Below are 14,014 nucleotides of genomic sequence, written 5' to 3'. Positions count from 1 at the left end.
ATATAAGTAAAACAATTTAAAAGTTCTAATTTAAATTTTTCTGAATCAGTAGCTTCCTTTCTGATTCAGAAAATGTATAAATAGTTAAGGGTATTGGTAGTTTTACATCTATCAGTTATATTAGTTATTGGCAAGTTATCCAACTGTGTACACTCAGACACAGGCAAACACAGACACAGAATGCTGATGTTGACGCAAGTCTCTGTATAAATTATATGTTGGCAAGGGATGTCTTTTTTTGCTTCACCAAGGTGATGACATGCTTAGCCATTAACAAGGTCAGAACCACCAGAGGCCCCATCTCCCATGATGCACTGCTGATCCTTATTCAGCTGTCTAAATGACGTAGTTGGCTGCCTACGATACTGATTTTCCAAGTAGCCCGGCACCTCAACAAACCAAATCAAGTGTGACATCACTCATTAAATGTCAGAGCTTTAGTCTTGGTGTGGAAAACTCTGCCAGACGCTTTTCTTTCCAAGCTCCTTAGACTATGTGCAATATGCAAAACCTAATACATGCAATGGTGTACACACATACTTGTCAGGGGCTGGGTCTGTGATCCAGCACTTTCAGTTGTTTTGATCTCTTTCGTTATATGTTGAAGATAATGTGGAATGTTGGATTATTATTAATTGGCAGTGAATTTTAGTTTCACTCAGGCCTTCTGTGCTAGTTGTTATGTATTTCTTGTCCACGTGTTTCATGTTGTCAAGCCTGTGTTGTCATGTCTACGTCTCTCCAAGTTTCCTGTTTTATTTTGAAAGTCTTGTGTTTCTTTGTTAAATGTGTTTAGCTTTACTCTTCCCCTCTGATGTCATTATGTTCATTTGTGTCAGCTGTTTCCCCAGGTGTTTCCACTTCCTCTGATCACCTCCTTTGTGTATTTAGTCTGTGTGTTTCATTCAGACTTTGTCAGGTTGTCCTGTGTTCTTTCCTTCATATTGTGTCAAGTTTAAGGTAATGCATGCACATGTTCTGAATTCATGTTTTTGTCACAGTAATCATAGTTTAGTTTTTCCAGTTTAGGTTCTAGTTTAGTTTTTGCTTGCCTTTGCTTTGTGTACTCTTATGAGCCACAACAGCCCACTTTTTGTTCAAGTCACATTTCACGCTCCATTTTCAGTCTGCATTTGCGTCTCTCTACACACAGTCAGCTTCCACTGATTGTGACACATGCTCATGTTTTCAGTGACCAGTCTGTGAACTGCTTTATAGAGATACACTTCACATCATATTACACATTCCTGCCAAATGATTTAAGTCTCTTTGGGAATGAAGTATGTGTTCATGTTCAACCCCGGATAATATGGATGGTATATTATTTGTCTTTCCTGGCTTTGCTGGTGCTTGCAAAGCATTTCTCTCTATGCTGACAGCTTTGATAAATCCTTGTTCACCCAGGTGACATGAACAGGAGACTATTTGTTTCTGAAAGATCCACAAAGGTCACCAATCTGTTGTAGGGCTAACACAGAGCTGCAGACAACCATTCAAGTTCACATTCACACCTGTTTGGAATCATCAGTTGACCAAAGGACACTAATTGCATTTCTTTGGACTGTGGGAGGAAGTCTGTGTACCTGAAGAGAACCAATACAAACATGGACCTACTTGCTATGAGACATCAGTGCACAATAGTATCCTCTCTAGTTTTTGTTGTTCTGTTTTCAAGGATTCATTTCACCAGTGCTTAGACTCGTCTTTATTAGTTTGAGTCTTTGGGCTCTTTCTAATGGCTTTCAGCTCCTGATCAATATGGTGGCGTTTCCCACCAATGTGTCTTATTTTTCTGTGATGTAGCATGTTGGTAAGGTTCTGGAGTTCTTAAAGGTCTTAGTTTTTAGTGTCAGATGTATTTAATTGGCTTTTGACTTTCTAGTGACTTTCTAAGCAAATGAGTAACTTTTGGGGAGGGGGTTTGTCTCGGGCGGCAGAGCAGGTCACCTACTAAATGGAAGGTTCGTGGTTCGATCCTTGAGTCTGCATGCCCAAGTGTACTTGGTTAGAGGTGATTCTGTACATGTTACAAATATTTCAAATTGAGGGAGAAGTACCATCACACACCAGCCTCATCACAAATGGTTTCAATGGAAGGGTGACCGTCAGGACTGAACCAAGGAGCAAATGTGCTGAAAATCAATGTTAGCAGTATTTATGGAGTGATTAATGAAAAGTTTGCGTTTTTGGTTCAAATGGAGTGCTCACATCCGTAGAAAGGCACCACCAGCCAATTTACCATTTACCTCTTCTTCACAAACTGGTGACAAAGTACTTTCCTACAGGTCAGGTGAGAGACACAACAGTCGGTGTCTACATCTATAAAACACAAAAGCGCTGTGCTGTTTTGGATCAGTGTTGGGGATTTTTGTACAGCACCATCAGATTTGGAGTCACTGTGCAATACCATCTGAAAAGACTCTGAGTGGCCACAAAACGCACACAATGGAGCGATATCAGTTAGGGAATGGAGAGCCTGGATCTCGTCATTGTTGAAGCAGTTTAGGCTCACCCTCACAGAGAATGGCTCCTCAAGAATGCTTGAATACATTACTAGAACGCTTGCCAAAGAGTTCAAGCTATATTAGAATTTGTTTGCACATACTTCATTGCACCGATTTCTAATTTTCCTATAAAGAAACAAGCGTCATGATTTTTGGACGGCACTAAACAACCTCAACATATCAACTTACAGTCCAGTAGACGTGAGGTAAATACTGGCTAAAGTGGCATTTTATACTGATAACTTAAGAATACATAATAATAATAATAATAATAATAATGAAATGTTTTCATCTGAAGAAAAATCAACAAATGAGAACTTTGTCTTTACTTAAAAAAAAATAAAATAAAATAAAAAATTCTAACACGCATCACAAACATGTCTATGGAAGCACCTCTTTTTCATTCCCTGTTGACGAGATCAAATGTGACAGTCCTCTGGGTAACTATACATTTCGAAGGTGTTGGTACACATTTGTAGCACATACTGTGTTTGTAGGAAGCTTCCCTTAAGAACAATTTCAGTCTGGACCTGCAAATACAACACCTTGCTCAATGTCCCACAGACTCTAACAAAGTCTCTAGTCTAACACAAGCATTCAGCCTTCAACATTCACACTTCAGGCTAATTTAGTGTCCAAACCACGCATATCTTTGGAAAGTGGGAGGAAACCAGAGCCCCAAGAGGGAAACTCATGCAAAGTCTGTCAGCAGTTAAACATAATTTCATAACTTCACCACAACAACAATTGCCTTTCTTTGTCACACATTGGAATAAACATGTTACCCTTTTAATCACAGCTCACTCCCTCAGCATTGGGAGGGGACACAATTGTTGGTCTTGACTTGATCTAAACTGTGCTGCGTTATGGATGTGACTCAGTGATTTAGGGTCAAAATATTCAGTGAATGTAAAAGTCTTCACAATTCAGGCATTGAGTCTTAATGCTTTCTGCTGCTAACAATATAATTCACAAAAAACAAACAAACAGGCCATTCTGAAACTTTCAAAGTGTTCTTGTGGGCAATGTGCTGCTTTCACAATGTATCAGACATTAATGACTTGTGTGTCATGTGTTTTTCTTGCTCCCGATTTTACAGCTTGTTACAGTCAGCGGTACCCTTTGATTTGTGCTTTTTCTCCATCCACAGTAGGTCACTGTGTATCTGCCTCTGGCTTTAGCACAAAATGATGCAGCCAAATATGTAATCAAGGGACACTGTTCAGAGGCGTAATCTCACAAAAAGCGGCACCTCTGAACACACAGACGGTGCATTGCCTTAAAAACCCTGAATTGCTGAACGCTGAAACCTAGTTCATACATAGCAAAGCCAGAGCTACTTCATGCATTTAAGTAGCTTCCCCCCATTCTTTCATGAGTTAAACTACACGCAGTTACATTTTGTTCTTGCTACAAAAGAATTTATAGGAAAGGGGGAATAAAATCTCCCAGATCTTACCTTCAAAGAGCTGAATATGAGCAACCATCCAGGCTAAAGATCAGCTTCTGTTACTGAGATAACTAACTGCAGGCTCCTACTGACTGTCAAGCACAGAGACTCCCATGGTAGCACTGTTTACTACGCTATGACCCCCTCCTCCTCTTAGTAAACACAGCAGCCTGGAGGAGCAGCGGTCGGCCATGTGACCTTAAACACACACGCACAGTGATTGCACTGGAAGATTGCAATCACCGGATTGAAGTGCAGTGTTGATCTAACAAGTTAGATGTGCACTGGATTGCAGTGCACTGGATTGCAGTGCACTGGAGTGCAGTGTTGATCTAAAGAGTTAGTTGTTCACTGGATTGCAGTTCACTGGATTGCAGTGCACTGGATTGCAGTGCACTGGATTGCAGTGCACTGGATTGCAGTGCACTGGATTGCAGTGCAGCGTTGATCTAACTTGTTAGATCAAGTTAGGATCTAACTTGCAATCAACGTGTCTTTTAGACCCCATTCCTACAAAACTGCTCAAAGAAGTCCTGCCATTAATTAATTCTTCGATCTTAAATATGATCAACCTATCTCTAATAATCAGCTATGTACCACAGGCCTTCAAGCTGGCTGTAGTTAAACCTTTACTCAAAAAGCCATCTCTAGACCCAGCAGTCTTAGCTAATTATAGGCCAATCTCCAACCTTCCTTTCATATCAAAAATCCTTGAAAGAGTAGTTGTCAAACAGCTAACAGATCATCTGCAGAGGAATGGCTTATTTGAAGAGTTTCAGTCAGGTTAGAGAGGTAGAGTATTTAAAAGTAGAATGGGAGGCAGAGCCTTCAGTTTTCAGGCCCCTCTTCTGTGGAACCAGCTTCCAGTTTCGATTTGGGAGACAGACACCATCTCTACTTTTAAGATTAGGCTTCAAACTTTCCTTTTTGCTAAAGCATATAGTTAGGGCTGGACCAGGTGACCCTGAATCCTCCCTTAGTTATGCTGCAATAGACGTAGGCTGCCGGGGATTCCCATGATGAGTTTTTCCTTTCCAGTCACCTTTCTCACTCACTATGTGTTAACAGACCTCTCTGCACTGAATCATATCTGTTATTAACCTCTGTCTCTCTTCCACAGCATGTCTTTATCCTGTCTTCCTTCTCTCACCCCAACCGGTAGCAGCAGATGGCCCCGCCCCTCCCTGAGCCTGGTTCTGCTGGAGGTTTCTTCCTGTTAAAAGGGAGTTTTTCCTTCCCACAGTTGCCAAAGTGCTTGCTCATAGGGGGTCATATGATTGTTGGGTTTTTCTCTGTATCTATGAAGCGCCTTGAGTCGACTTTTGTTGTGATTTGGCGCTATATAAATAAAATTGAATTGAATTGAATAACAAATGGAAAATAGAAAACAACAAAGTGCAAATTGTTGCACTGACCCATCTAGTACTCAATATATAATTCAATTTGAATGGATTGGAGGTAAACTGTGCATGTCAGATGACATAAATGTTTATTATATGTTTAATATGACCTTGAAAAATGAGAGGATGCCTGAAAATTGCAGAAGTGGAATTTTCAAGAACATGAGTGAGAACTGTAGTAACTAATGACAGATAAGGCTGATGATACCATGAAACTATAGGAAAGAGTAGTTAAAGCTAGGTTAAGAAGAGAGGTGATGATCCGTGTGCTGCAGTACTGCCCAAGGAACGATTCTACAGATGTGATGTTTAATTTGAAAGTGTTGATGGAGAAGGTCAGGAGTCGCTTTCTTTGTGGATCTACAGAGAGTGGAAATGCAATGCTGCGTGAGTATGTTGGGAGTGGCAGAAAAGAATGTGAGGGTAATGGAAGATATGTATGAGTACACCAGCACAGTGGTGTGAGGGGTGTGGGAGGTGTGATAAGAAGAGTTCACGGTGGGGATGGGATCAGCTCTAAGCCTTTTCCTGTTTGCTGTAGTGATGGAAAGGCTAACAGTTCAGGTCAGGCAGTCATGGACTATGATGTTTGCAGACAATATTGTGATCTGTAGTGAAAGAGATGAAGATGCAAGAAACAGTGGAAGCGGGCAAGTTGGACCAGCTTCAAAAACAATCCAAAACAATGCACTGCAATAAACATTCAAAGTGACATAAGTTACACAAAAGCATCAAATGAGTATTTATTACTAAAGACTCTCCGATAATACAAAGGAAACAGACAAGACAGGGACATGCTGTGAAAGAGAGCCAGAGATTAATAATAACTCCAACTAATAATTAATAATAACTAATAATTAAATGCAGAGAGGTGTATATAAACACAGTGAGTGGAAAAGGTGACTGAAAAAAAATATTCAATGCATCACAGGAATCCCCCAGCAGCTTCCACCTATTGCAGCATAACTAAGGGGGGATTCAGGGTCACCTGATCCAGCCCTAACTATATGCTTTAGCAAAAAGGAAAGTAACCTAATCTTAAAAGCAGAGACAGTGAACTTGTATGTGATGAGAATAATTTTCAATTTAATCCTGGATTTAATTAGTATGACTCGGGGGTGTAGATTTATTTAAAGTAACATAAATATCCTGCTGTTACCAGGTTTCAGTAAGGCAGAGTAAATCGTTTTGTTGATCAATTATTAATTCATGTACTAACAGAGACTTAGAAGAGAGAGACCTAATGTTTAATAATCCACATTTCACTGTATTAACCTCTGGTGCAGTTATGGATAGTATATTGTTCCTTCTTCGTGATTTTTTTTAATATATATATATATATTTAAATTGTTTTTTGCAGATTTTTGGTCTGTTTCTGGTGGTCTGGCAGCAGACACAGTCTCTAAGAGGATAGGGTTTTGGCAGGATAACAGGAGGAGAGAAGCTGCAGAGAGGCATGTGAGATTGCAACTTTCATATTTTGGAGGGTTTAAAAAAAAATTGGCAAGATTTCTAGAAATGAGAGCTGCTCCATCCAAAGTGGGATGGATGCCATCTCTCCTAACAAGACCGGGTTTTTCCAGAAAGTTTCCAAATGATCTATGAAGCCTAAAGTTTTAGACACCGCTCAGACAGACAGCAATGTAAGGAGAACATGTCAGAGAAAGGGATCAGAGAAAACCTCAGTCTGACATTGATTTCTCAAAGTTACACACCAACTTGATATTGATTTTAGTGACCTCCAATTGAGGTAACCAAGTGTCATTATTGCCAGTGTCAGTTATAATTTCACAGAATTTACATTTACATCCAGCGGTTTTGGGATTCCCTCAATGTTACTCTGGCCCCTGGAAGACAGTTTGCTATTGTTGCTGGTGCCTCTAGCTTCACATGTCTGATAGCAGAATCTCCAATAACTAGAGTTTGTTCCACAGTGTGTGTGTCACCAAGTGGAGAAAAAATAATTAGCGACATAATAATTGGCGATGGTGTACCGGGGCTTCTGTTTATTACTACTCTTCCTCATCATCAATTTCACCTCCTCACTACGTACGACTCTGGATACTGTAGCTCCTGTGAAAACTAAGGTCTCTAATCAGAAGTACCTGACTCCGTGGTATAATTCTCAAACACGTAGCCTAAAGCAGATGACTCGTAATCTGGAGAGGAAATGGCGTGTCACAAATTTAGAGGATCATCATTTAGCCTGGAGAAATAGTTTGCTGCTTTATAAGAAAGCCCTCCGCAAAGCCAGAACATCCTACTATTCATCACTGATTGAAGAAAATAAGAACAACCCCAGGTTTCTCTTCAGCTCTGTAGCCAGGCTGACAAAAAGTCAGAGCTCTTTTGAGCCAACAATCCCTTTAACGTTAACTAGTAATGACTTCATGAACTTCTTCACAAATAAAATTTTTATCATTAGAGAAAAAATTACCAGTAATCATCCCACAGATGTAATATTATCTACAGCTACTCTTAGTACCACTGATGTTAAGTTAGACTCTTTTTCTCCAATTGATCTTTCTGAGTTAACTTCAATAATTACTTCCTCCAAACCATCAACGTGTCTTTTAGACCCCATTCCTACAAAACTGCTCAAAGAAGTCCTGCCATTAATTAATTCTTCGATCTTAAATATGATCAACCTATCTCTAATGATCGGCTATGTACCACAGGCCTTCAAGCTAGCTGTAGTTAAACCTTTACTCAAAAAGCCATCCCTAGACCCAGCAGTCTTAGCTAATTATAGGCCAATCTCCAACCTTCCTTTCATATCAAACATCCTTGAAAGAGTAGTTGTCAAACAGCTAACAGATCATCTGCAGAGGAATGGTTTATTGAAGAGTTTCAGTCAGGTTTCAGAGCTCATCACAGCACAGAAACAGCTTTAGTGAAGGTTACAAATGATCTTCTTATGGCCTCTGACAGTGGACTCATCTCTGTGCTTGTCCTGCTAGACCTCAGTGCAGCGTTCGATACTGTCGACCATAATATGCTATTAGAGCGATTAGAACATGCTGTAGGTATTACAGGTACTGTGCTGCAGTGGTTTGTATCATATCTATCTAATAGACTCCAATTTGTGCATGTAAATGGAGAGTCCTCTTCACACACTGAGGTTAATTATGGAGTTCCACAGGGTTCAGTGCTAGGACCAATTCTGTTTACATTATACATGCTTCCCTTAGGCAGTATCATTAGAAGACATAGCATACATTTTCACTGCTATGCAGATGACACCCAGCTCTATCTGTCCATGAAGCCAGATAACACACACCAATTAGTTAAACTGCAGGAATGTCTTAAAGACATAAAGACCTGGATGGCCGCTAACTTTCTGCTTCTTCATTCAGATAAAACTGAGGTTATTGTACTCGGCCCTGAAAAGCTTAGAAATATGGTATCTAACCAGATTCTTACTCTGGATGGCATTACCTTGGCCTCCAGTAACATTGTGAGGAACCTTGGAGTCATTTTTGACCAGGACATGTCCTTCAACGCACATATTAAACAAATATGTAAGACTGCTTTCTTCCATTTGCGCAACATCTCTAAAATTAGAAATATCCGTCTCAGAGTGACGCTGAAAAACTAGTTCATGCATTTATTACTTCCAGGCTGGACGACTGTAATTCATTATTATCAGGATGTCCAAAAAACTCGCTGAAAAGCCTTCAGCTAATCCAAAATGCTGCAGCAAGAGTGCTGACAGGGACTAGAAAGAGAGAGCATATTTCTCCTGTTTTGGCTTCCCTTCATTGGCTTCCTGTTAAATCCAGAATTCAAAATCCTGCTCCTCACATACAAGGTCTTAAATAATCAGGCCCCATCTTATCTTAATGACCTTGTAGTACCATATCACCCTATTAGAGCACTTCACTCTCGCTCTGCAGGCCTACTTGTTGTTCCTAGAGTATTTAAAAGTAGAATGGGAGGCAGAGCCTTCAGTTTTCAGGCCCCTCTTCTGTGGAACCAGCTTCCAGTTTGGATTCGGGAGACAGACACTATCTCTACTTTTAAGATTAGGCTTAAAACTTTCCTTTTTGCTAAAGCATATAGTTAGGGCTGGACCAGGTGACCCTGAATCCTCCCTTAGTTATGCTGCAATAGACATAGGCTGCCGGGGATTCCCATGATGCATTGAGTTTTTCCTTTCCAGTCATCTTTCTCACTCACTATGTGTTAACAGACCTCTCTGCATTGAATCATATCTGTTATTAATCTCTGTCTCTCTTCCACAGCATGTCTTTTATCCCATCTTCCTTCTCTCACCCCAACCGGTAGCAGCAGATGGCCCCGCCCCTCCCTGAGCCTGGTTCTGCTGGAGGTTTCTTCCTGTTAAAAGGGAGTTTTTCCTTCCCACTGTCGCCAAAGTGTTTGCTCATAGGGGGTCATATGATTGTTGGGTTTTTCTCTGTATCTATGAAGCGCCTTGAGGCGACTTTTGTTGTGATTTGGCGCTATATAAATAAAATTGAATTGAATTGAATTGAATCAGACAATCTGTTGGTGGAGAGCTACAATGCACCAACTACAGGGTCCTGGCTAGCCATGGGTGCAGAACCAGGTCTTGAATTCAGTAATTCTGGCCTCCAGAACTACAAACAGGCTACATTTATTACTAGTATTGTTATAACCAAATAAGGATTCCAAGCTATCAATAAACAGAGGGTAATAAACTGCTTTATTTTATTTCTGCGTATTAATCTGGATCAAACCAACCAAGCAAGTCTCCAGCAGATGCCCTATAAGAAGTACTACATGGGATACAGATTATTATTCACTTTTCAATAACGATGTGAGATACTCATAGTTTTATGACAAATTTGTGGCCATATTAATGACAGTGCAGCGTGTGCTGATCCTCTGTGGAGCCTGTTCAAAGCCACTTGACATTCTGCCAGTTGAGGAGAACATTTTGTCATATAATTCATTTTAGCATCTCAACAGACATTTCCAGTCTCCATCTGTTATAAAGCAATTTAATCTATTGTGCACTCTCACAGGTTCAAGCTGTGCAGACTCATATGCAATTATGGCCTCTTCATCAGAGGTCACTTGCTTTTACTAAATATACCATATTATGTTGACATTTTAATAAAAATGTAAAAAAAAAAAAAAAAAAGCAGGATGACAGTTTTCCAAAACAATCTAAAAAAGGTGTTTTGGGTTTTGTTTTTTTATAGTTTAATTGATTTGTGTCATCTGGTTTCATAGCTCAACCTGCATAGCTGTGTTTGCAAATACTGTTTAATGTGCAATGCTTAAATTATCAGTCCTACTGTGGAGCTCCATGACTAAGGTCACATTCATATAGAAAGTGGTTCCCTTGTGCCGTGTCACCTTATCGGTTGGTTGGTAGTTGACATTCCAGCCTCTGGTTGTCTTTACTTCCCAGTCAAATGTCAATCAGCAGTATCCTAAGTATCCCAACTGTGTTATTTTCCCTGTTTTTACTTGAAGTCGTGGTGTCATCGACTTTCTGTAGTCTCTACATCACTGATAATCTCTAAACGTGTGAAGAGGGCTTAACATCGGTGTGTGAGAAACACTCCCCAAATTTGATTGAGTAAGATGAGTATGACTTATCTCCTTTCATTCCAGTGGTTTATTTTGGACGCTGTACAATTATGTAATCAGCAGTACTGAATGCTGCACTGCAGTGTAATAGGACAGGCCATAAGATCATTATTAACTATCACTAGTGCTGTTTCTGTGCTGTGACTCTTTTTTTTGTTTTTGGAAAACAATTTTTAAAAGAAGAAAACTTACATATCCTGCTAGCACAGGGATAGGGCTGAGGATGACTTAGACCTCAGAGGGATAAGTAAAGAATATCACACAGTAACCTTAAAAGCCTGTGGCTCACAGACTGATGAGTTACTCATTTCCAGGTTTTGCCATTTAAATGCGATGTAAGTTTATAAGCGCAGAGTCTGTTTGACTATAAGTAACAATACAAGGCAGGGACAGTTCACAGAAAGGACTGAGTTCCCTGCAGCACTCAGTAGAGGTTACTCATTAAACCTGACACTAACTGTACTGAAAAGCTGCAGCCAGCCCAGTAACCCTATGAATAAATGCAACTGCATTAAATCTTCCAGGGACAGAGTCAGATTACCATCAGTCAAATCTGTGTGGTGGCCGTGACAGCCAATGAAAAAATTATTCTGATGAGGTGATGCATGTGTTTATGGACATACGCAGCTGGAGCACATAGAGGAGGTTTCGAAGTGACTGGTTGCTTTTGTCATATGTTAGTCAGTCATAGTCCCGTGTAAGTTTCAGAAATGACTGTCATATTATGTGGATATACAACGAGCTGAAGACTATATAAAGACCCAGCTATGTTATCAGTATCCATCAGTCCAGCCAGGAAAATGCCATAATATGTCATTAAAGCACAATAGAGTTCACATTTCAACTCTTGATTCCTAATTTTGTAGCTCAAGTCAATTTTTAGTTTTGCTGCAGGTTTCAACACACAAACTTCTTACCTCATCTGAGACTCTGCCAGGGTCTACCAGAACATCTCATGGATCTGCCTTTTAAACATGTCCGTGAACAGATACACCTTTTAGTCTGTTCAAATGAGCATTAATATTAAAATCCACCTGGACTGAAAAGGTTGCTGCTAAAACCAGAGCAGCGCTCCAGCTGTCAGAGCTCCGTTAAAGTATCGTCCAGCCCTTTCTTCAGCTTGCTTCTCTATCTTTGTAAAGCCCTTCGTCTCAGCTGCATACAGTTGTGTATTCAACCAGCACTGATCTCAGTCTGTTTTTGTTTGTCTAAATGGCCACTAGACTTCCTTCAATTCTTTCCCAACTTAGGTTTCCTGCCTGCGTTGGTTGGTCGGGCTAAATATAGGGACCACACACGGTAAAGAGGGGGTAAAGAGCAGAGCAGGAAATCTATCACAATATGCTTTTGCGCACATTGATGTTTGCCCGTCAGTCGTGATAACTTTGTTCAGTGCATTTCACCAACTGTGTCTGGTGAAATCCGCAGTTGCAAGTTGGATGAGTTATTTTCTTTCTTTCTTTTTTATGTTTCTGAGAGTGACGTTCTACAGCACGGGTGCAGTACGCACATGTGTGATCCTGCATTGTCGCTGTGTGCCTCAGTGAGTGGGTCACCCTATCCCATATTCCACTCTAATGACGTTGTACACATTGTTTTGTCTCTCTGGGCTTCTAAAAATGTCTCCCTAAACAAAAGCAATGACTGCACATCCTGCTGCCTGGCTGGACAAAAAGAACTGAACTCCAACTTTTATTGTCTCAGACACACAATTTCAATTAAAGACTGTGCGATAACTACTGTGGGGGATGGTTAAGTCTCCTTACATTCTATTTTTCCCCCCCTTTGTCTTCTTTGGACTGCAAAGACGAGGAGGAGGACAATTTTTAACACACTTGTTTGCCTTATTAGCATGTATCTCTGTTTGTGTAATGCACTGATACAGTCAGTCCTGCTACATTTATCTAAATGTCATCACATCTGTCTAATATGTATATGCAGTCTATGATCCACATAGGGCGTAAAGCATTTAGAGTTGATGTGCTTCACAACAAATGCACATACATATTATTTCAGGGTCTTCCTGCGGTCCTAACCTTTAAATATAACCTCTCTTCTTCCTCTCCTGGCCTGTCTCCCTTACATCTTTCTCAAATGTAAGTAAGGTTGCTCAGTTTTTTCTACACTATGGTGACAACCTGCAAACAAACAGTTTGTGTTTTTATTGATATTTGTTAAGCTGTTAGAAGTGTTGCAAAGTGTGGCCACAGCATATAGATATCTGCACTCTGGCTTACTGCATTTGGTTTTGTCTCATTTATACCTCTAAAAGCACCAGTGATGGAGGATAACCAGTTACACCCTGACAAACTTTACTGCCTCCAGTTCAGTTGGTGAGCTAACCAGTGCATTCCTTCTTCTTAAGAATACAGCAGAATTTTGGTTAAGCTGTAGCTAAACGTTCGGTATCTTTCTGATTTATCTGATTTGTTATCTCTTGTAATGGGAATGCAAAAGGTTACCACTGTCGCCTTGCAGCAAGGTTCTTGCTTGAACCCTAACTTTGGACTTTTCTTTTGCTGGATGAGAGGTAGATGAAATGCTTGCAGTGTGTGTAGAATGAAATATTGTATGACTGGATAGTTAAATTTGGCTGTGAGTGGTCAGTAAAGACTCAATAAGTGCTAGATAAATGCCAATCCACTTCCATTTAAGATGGTGCTCCAGTAAACAATTACCAAATTTCAACACTTGGAGCTTTTGCTTAATTTGTTGTCTAATACTGAATGAACAGACTCACCTGGCCATGAAACTGCTTATCAGTTAATTGATCAATAGTCTAATTACTTTTAAGACTCTGAAAATGGAGGGCTCTTTATAAAAAACGACAAGAGGTTATAAAAACTCTTGAAGAGTTTATTTTTTAAAAGGTTTTAAAGCAATTAAAATAAATGTAAAAGTCTACACTACATCATATCTTCAATATTTCTAAGCTAAATAGCTATTTCCAAGCTGCTGATTTCTGTGTCAGGTGAAGTAACGGAATATTCAATTAAATGTCTTTTTGAAATCAAAAGGACAGCTTTTAATGTGCTAGATGGAGGTCTAATGTGAAGTCACTAAGTTCCATCACAAAC

The 14,014-nt window shown here is 40.0% G+C and overlaps 1 protein-coding gene across 4 annotated transcripts in view; it reads right to left on the bottom strand.

Moving 5' to 3' along the window:
- rasgrp3 (RAS guanyl releasing protein 3 (calcium and DAG-regulated)) overlaps nucleotides 1-14,014 on the bottom strand; it is a 34,241-nt gene that overhangs the window by 19,148 nt on the left and 1,079 nt on the right. Inside the window, exon 1 of one of the 4 annotated variants that reach the window (XM_040037174.1) lies at nucleotides 11,855-12,939. The exons of 1 other annotated variant lie outside the window; for it this stretch is intronic. The gene's annotated coding sequence lies outside the window, so the exon portion shown is untranslated. 2 more of the 4 variants (XM_040037177.1, XM_040037175.1) reach the window with 2 other exon arrangements.

This window comes from Simochromis diagramma, unplaced genomic scaffold, assembly GCF_900408965.1.
Source record: "Simochromis diagramma unplaced genomic scaffold, fSimDia1.1 OVJJ01000197.1, whole genome shotgun sequence".
Taxonomy (NCBI): domain Eukaryota; kingdom Metazoa; phylum Chordata; class Actinopteri; order Cichliformes; family Cichlidae; genus Simochromis; species Simochromis diagramma.
This window is presented reverse-complemented; position numbering and strand designations above follow the sequence as displayed.